Source organism: Zea mays, chromosome 9 (assembly GCF_902167145.1).
Source record: "Zea mays cultivar B73 chromosome 9, Zm-B73-REFERENCE-NAM-5.0, whole genome shotgun sequence".
Taxonomy (NCBI): domain Eukaryota; kingdom Viridiplantae; phylum Streptophyta; class Magnoliopsida; order Poales; family Poaceae; genus Zea; species Zea mays.
The window spans coordinates 58293700-58301219 of NC_050104.1; the positions used below are offsets into that span (position 1 = coordinate 58293700).

Below are 7520 nucleotides of genomic sequence, written 5' to 3' on the forward strand. Positions count from 1 at the left end.
TGTCTTGTCAGGAAACTTGTTTAGCCCCCTGTCACCTCTGTTCCGATCGCTCTGCTTCCTTTTCCTTGACCTCTCGGTGGTTGTCTCGGTCGATTCCGGTGCGCCTTGGGTCGGTTCTGGTGTGCCTTGGATCGGTTCCGGTGCGTCTTGGTATTGTGCCGCAGCTTTTTCGAGCATCGCACGAAATTCAGACAAGACCTCCTATTCATGTAATAAATGCACAAGAGAATCATGCATGTGTAATAGACATTGTGAAATCAGCTAATTAATTAGGTACACACACACGAAATTAAGGATGTATAATTTACCTCATGTTCTTGTGGATCATATGTAGGGTCACGTTGCAACTCACGCGCAGCGGCCCTATCTCTCCTAGTGGTAGGAAAAGGGTCGCTAGGCGTTTCATATACTTCACTGCTGGGAGATGATACTTCCCATTTTCTTGAAGAACAGGATGTAGTTCCTTTTTTATGCCTAAATTTACCAAGTCCATGCGTGAATTGAGCCCTTCTTTTGTTTTGCCCTTTATGTCTAGCAAGGTGTCAATTATGCTTACAAACACGTTCTTCTGAACGTGCATACCATCGATCGCATGCCGCACATCTAACTCTTTCTAGTAAGGCAAGTACTCGAAGAAAATAAACTTTTTCTTGAATATAGCCCCCGGAGATGGTTTGACATCTTTCCTTGTTTTTCCGCCTTTTGTCTTCTTCCCGAAAACAAACTTGATATTCTTGACTATTTCAAAAACTCTATGAACTTTATTGTTACCCGATGGAGCAGTAGAATGTAGTTCACCATTATTGTCAAAGTACTTATCCATCTTTCGCATGCGGTACCTGTGTCCTTCCAATAAAAAGCGTTTGTGCCTCATGTACACTATCTTCTTAGATGCAGTAAGGGACACGTAAGCAGTTTCATCAATGCATACTGTGCAGCCAACCTTTCCCTTAAACTGGCCTGATAATGTGAAGAGTGCAGGGTAATCATTGATCGTAACAAAAATAATTGCTCTCAGCGTGAATGAATCTTTACGATACTCATCCAACATTTGAACACCCGTTACCCACAATATTTTCATATCCTCCATTAAGGGCTCTAAAAATACATCCATATCAACTCCAGGTTGTGTAGGTCCAGAAATAAGCATGGTTAGCAAAATGTACTTCCGTTTCTGCATCAACCATGAAGGAAGGTTGTATATGGTGAGGATCACTGGCCATGTGCTATGCTTGTTGCTCCTTTCAGCAAATGGATTCATTCCATCAGTACTCAGTGCGAACCTAACATTTCTTGGTTCATCGGCAAAGTCTCGGTGGTTCTCATTGAAATCTTGCCACTGCTTCCCATCGGCTGGATGTCGAAGCTTCCCATCGTTTTTGTGCTCATCAGAAGCATGCCAGCTCATAAGTTTGGCATCCTCAGGGTTAGCGAACAAACACCTCAATCGATCGACGACGGGGAGGTACCACATCACCAAAGCAGGAATCTTTTTTGAGCGCATAATAGTCTACTTCTTCCTTTTCTTTGCTCGTGGATTTTGAAGTCTTCTTTTTGGCTTTCTTTCGCTTCTTCCCTTTAGACACAGATGCAACACACTCTTCCTCTCGATAGTCTTTATTCGTCTTGTACCTACTTGCACCACACTTTGGGCAGCTCTCCAAGTCTTTATAATCATCACCTCGATAAAGGATACAGTGATTTCTACACGCGTGGATCTTCTCCACGCCCATAGTGAGTGGACTGATTAGTTTCTTTGCATAGTACGTGTTAGCAGGCACTTTGTTCTCCTTTGGAAGCATGTCTGCGACAATACTCAAGAACGCATCGAAGCCAGCATCAGACAGACCATATCTAGCTTTTAACATCAACAACTTTAACACAGACCGGAGCGTCGTGAACTCTTTGGTACAGCCCTTAGACTCGTCGTACAAAGGATCTTCTGCTGCCTTCTTCAGGGACTCCATACCTTTCATGAAGAACATCGATGGATCTGTATGACGACGCAACATTGCCTCTAACAACTCTGCATCTTCCTCGTCCATAACATTTGGCAGACATGGGTTCTTTCACGTTCATTTCCTCCGGCGTAACCATGATCAGTAACATTTGGCACTACATGTTCGCTCTGTAGAAGAGGTTGTTGTGTCTCATGAACGAACTGAAAGCTGTCGTCGATGTTCGCAGGGTTTCCAGCTGTATAAGGCGAAGAGCTACCCTCTCCATGCTTTGTCCAAATTATGTAATCCTTCACAAATCCTCGGCATACCAGATGAGATATGATTTGTTCTGTGTCATCAAATACAACAGCATTTTTGCAGTCCATGCATGGACAATATATGTGCTTTGTCTTTGTTCTCCAAGCATGGTTCTTAGCGACAACAATAAACTTATGGACCTCAGATATGTATGATGGATCTAGCCTTGATAAGTTATACATCCAGGATATCCTCTCCATCATCACCTGTAAAAAAAGTAACATAAAACACATGGTGAAACCCTATATCCAAAAATGTGGCTAAAATGTGAAACCCTCTCTCTCTCTCTCCTCTCTCTATCCTCTCTCTCTCCTCTCTCTCTCTCTCCTCTCTCTCTCTCCTCTCTCTCTCCTCTCTCTCCTCTCTCTCTCCTCTCTCCCTCCTCTCTCTTCCCTCTCTCTCCCTCCTCTGTCACTAGAATGCCCGTTCTTGCAGTGTTTAAATACTACGTCGTCTCCTGGCTTCGCGTCTCTCATCACCATTGGTGTGAAGTTCTTTCACAAGTATCAGATCTGGTGATAAACCATGACCGGGAAAAAGACCATGACCGGGAAAAAGACCACGGCTTCTCTATGGAGGATGAGGAAGAGGCGGGCTTCTCTACGGCGGCACTCCAAAAAAAGCCAAGGTGGTGGTGGAGGATGAGGAAGAGGCGGGGTTGGAGGATGAGGAAGAGGCGACTGTGACACTATCCATGGAGAAGGACGCGCTGGAGTGCGACATCTGCTGCCTACCCTTCCAGTCCGAAGTTTTCCTGGCAAGTCAGATTACCATGCATGTATATATACAATACATATTGATCGGTAGGCTCCAGCATGATGCTCTGCTCTGTGTAAAATCAGTGCAAGAACGGGCATTCTGGATGTGCAAATGAAAATGAACTTATTTGAGAAACACATTCAACCTTATACATCCAACCTTCCATACAACACATTCACCATTCATAAAGCAACTAAATATGTGTTATGGATAAACTTATTTGAGAACTAAACATGAAAAAGGAGAGGGAATAGACAAAAACTAACCATCTTAAGCAACCTCATTTGAGGAAATAGAGAAAATTACCTAGCTATACTCTTCTCTCTCACATGTAAAACCCTAGATCCAAAATATGGCTAAAATTGAGCAAGAATGAACAAAAATTGACAAAGAAACATAAACCAACCTTTCTTATCCACCTTCTTCCAAGAAATGAAGACCAAAACCTCCCCCCTTATATTTTTGTGAAATCTGGACCTCCAAAATCGCCTCCAATGGAAGCTGGCTGCGAGCATACAGTTCACTGTCGGGGGGAAGAAGAGGGCTATTTATAACAGACAGTTCACTGGCGGTTGGCTTGAAAAACCGCCAGTGGAAACCAATTTCCACTGGCGGTTATCTTAACACAACCTCCAGTGGAAATAGGGTATTTCCACTGGCGGTTCTGTTACACCAACCGCCAGTGGAAATTGGTTTCCACTGGCGGTTATGTTACACCAACCGCCAGTGGAAACATCCTATTTCCACTGGCGGTTGTGTTAAGATAACCGCCAGTGGAAATGGGTTTCCACTGGCGGTTCCAAAGCCGGGCCCACCTCGTTTTTTTACTGGCGCGCGATAACTGAAACCGCCATTGATAATTTATGGGTGCCGCAGGCTATGAGCTCTTTTCTACTAGTGTGATTTGGTGATAAGGGATTATAGATTCCCTTCAGGGCTCCTTTGGATGCTTGGGAAGAAAATACACATGAGTTTTTTTTACACAGTGGAGGGAATTTCCACCCTACACTAGACATCCCTAGACATCTCTGTCCCACTAGGTGATTAGAACCCTCTAGAGGTGATTTTACCCAATGTCTATTTGGAAGAGACATGATTAAAATTCCGACCAACAAAATTTTGTAGAAAATTCAGAAAAACAGAGAAATGTAAATTGTTGCTGCAATACACAAAATTATTAGAAAGGATAAAAATATTCCATACAAATCCGAAGTACATGCATCAAATGAAAATATTCCATGCAAATCTGAAGTACATAAAATGCAAATTGTCACGAGACACTCCAAATATAACCATCTAAAGTTCATACAAGAGTTTCTCATGTAGACCTTCACTACAATGTCCCAAAACCATATACAAAGACGCCAAATATATAAGTACCATCTGCAACCGTCAGCTTGTAAACACCACCAGCAGCCACGATACAATGTAGATTAAACCTACAGTTACATAAAAGCGAAAAAATTATATGAAATCATCTTGGTATCCAACTTTACGAGAAGTATTAGCTAGAGTGAAAAAGAATGGTCCTTAGACTGCCCCACAGATTATATGAAACTAACAAAAGCCTAGAATAAAGTAAGCTAATGATGGAGTTTGCAACCCAAAGAACTCTATGGCTGCTGCATATGTTTCCCCCTCCTAAAAGAAAACTAAAAGCAGCTGCACGTAGCATTAGATATAGACAAGCAACTACATGTAGCATCAGATGTGGATGATTGCTCAGTTTCTAGTATGTCATAAAATGAATGTGGCAATACTGCTCTATTAATAAAAGTTTCATTTTCTTATATTAATACGAAGTTTCATTTTGTAGACAAGCAGTTTGTCACACCCGGTTTTGAAGGTAAACCGAATGCGAACCATGTACGTGCCAGGATCAGAACTCACGTACATAGCGATTACATAAATGCACTATAAGAAACTGATAAATGTTCGTGGGTTTTGTTAAGAACGTGGGCACCGACGTTCTTACATTAGTTAAGTTCGTGAGTTTCTTTAAGAACATGAGTACCCACGTTCTTACATTAAGTTCGTGGGCCCTAGCCAAAACCGTCGAACTTAACCTTTTAGGAACGTAGGTACCCACGTTCTTAAATTAAAAACGTGGGCCACGTGGACACCGTCGAACTTAACCCAACCTAAATCCCTAACCCTGGCCCACGCGTCTCTCTTCCTATCTCCTTTCCCGCTTCCCACCAGAGCTCTCACGTGCACACCCGCCGCCGGCCGCTAGCCCGCGCGCCCCGCCGCCGCCACCCAGCGCCGCCCCACGAGCCTGCGACTCACGCGCCGCCAGCCAGGACTACATCTATAGGCTCAAAAGTGTGAGTGGCTACAGCTACAGTTTATCTCAGGACTACATCTGATGGTAGTTCAATGTTTCTGCATATGTATTTGTTTGCTATTAATTCCAGTCATACACTCAACTATACTTGAAATGGTCCCTTGCATGACATTCATCACGAAAAAATACTTGTCAAGTGTAGGATTGCTTATTACGACATCTTTTGGTACTATAGTGAACCACTACAAGCCACAAGCCAGGATGGTATAAATAAAGTCTTGTGAAAGGTAGTAAGCAGGTTTGCAAAGGCTATACAGCAGGGAAATGAAGACTTTTGTCCTGCCTCTTGACATTGAGAAACACTAATATGTTTCTAGTGCTGCCTGGAAACATTGTTGAGAATAATTCAACCATGTGCCTTAACATCATCTAAATATGTCATAGTATAATGGGTTTTTTTCCCAGATGTTCTCATTTAGTTGCCCTTTAGTTTCTCTGCTGAATCTCTTTATCTTCAAATAAAACCATGCCTTCTATATCATCGCAAAAACAGATCATGCCTTCCAGATTTTTTTTGGGTTCAGATAAAACCATCGAGAAGGGGAAGCTGGTGATCGACGTCAAGTACTTCTTCTACGTGCACTCGGAGACACGCGACATCTGCGAAGAGATCTCCTGTCCGGCGAACGGCGACTTCGTGCTGTCCCACGAACAGACGTTGCCAGAGTTCACTCCACCGGTGAGGTTTCCGCGCAGCCAGCGTACACACATCTAACTCTGTTTAGGGAAACCCCAGGCATGTCTTCTCCCATGCAAAGCTTCGACTGTGATATTGGGTGCATTAACACCATGTATGACTGGAAGTTCTTCAACTGATGATGACTGTTGCATTTTTTAGGAAACCTAAAGTCGTGTTTCCATCTAATTGTAGGCCCATTTTACTCTAGTCTCCGGTCTCTCTCTCCACTCTAACTACGGGTCGACCTGCGTCTCCTCGACCATCACCACCTTGACGATCTCCGTGAAGGTATTTTTCTTCTTTCTTTGATGCATATTATTATAATTAGTTTGTTAGTTAAAATTTGATGCATGATTTCTTTGATGTTAGCCAAGCAGCCTGGGGGCAAATTCAAAGAATTAAAGAACATCGACACACTTGTCTAACGCCTAGCTGCCATGGGCTTTCTACAAGAAAGTTCTCAGTTGCTCTGGTGCAGTGGCCTGTGGCATTAGACAGACCAATGATTACCCAAGACAGGACACCTGGAAAGCGAAAACCTCCTCAGGTTCTAGAATTAGTTGCACACACTAATCATCACTGGAGGTTGTATCCCCTCTTCCATATCCGAAAGAACATCCTTCAGCTGAACATCACCTGCCTCAAACAGACTGAAATCTGCCAGACCTACACCATCCTTGTTTCCTTCGTCAGCCGCAGAACACCCATCGAACAGGCATCCGATGTTGCAGTCGAAGTTTGCGTCAGTGAACCACTCGCTCAGATTGATTGAGCTGCCAAAGTTTGGTCTCGACATGGTGTCTAGCTCGTTTCCGGTTTCACTCTGATCAGGTTGATGTTCTTGGTTGAGTGTCGGCACCACCTGTGGCTCCTGTTGGAGCTGTGCCAGGAACAGCGGGTGGTCCAGGTAGCAGCTGATGTTGAAGTTGGTTACAGCATTGACGCCACGGTATTCGATGGCCGCAAGGTCATAGGCCTTGGCTGCCTCTTCTTGAGTGTCTGCGAAAGTGCACGAATGGTTAAGTAGTCTGTCTCAATGGGTGGATAAAAACAGATGTTCAGACATGACGCTTGGCTAATTTGTCCAAGTGCAAAATTTGTCCTAGTGCCCTTGTTCTCAGAGTACAGTAGTGCCTCTAGAAAGTAAGACAAAATGTTTGGTGACACAGATTCTGGTAAATGTATATAATTTGTTGGTTTTAGAAATAAAGAAAAAAAAGCATGCACATAAATTATGCTTACTGTGAGATACTGAATTGTAGACAACGACTGCTCACTAATCTAAATGGACGGTGGGCTGCTTGCTTGCACATGTGCCAGCCACCGGACATATCCAGTCTCAGTGCAACTAGTTAAACCTTTGAGTTTTCCTCTGTCACTAGGCTTTTATGATGGTAATAGGGGGTGAAAGCAAATCTGTGGTCTGGATCTTGAATCTTGATCTAGTTTTGACACAGGGCATGTTTGCTGCACGTGA

General features: G+C 43.5%; 1 pseudogene; it reads right to left on the bottom strand.

Moving 5' to 3' along the window:
• Positions 1-6598: 6598 nt before the first annotated feature.
• Positions 6599-7109, bottom strand: LOC103639960 (AP2-like ethylene-responsive transcription factor At1g79700; annotated as a pseudogene).
• Between the last annotated feature and the right edge of the window lie 411 nt (positions 7110-7520).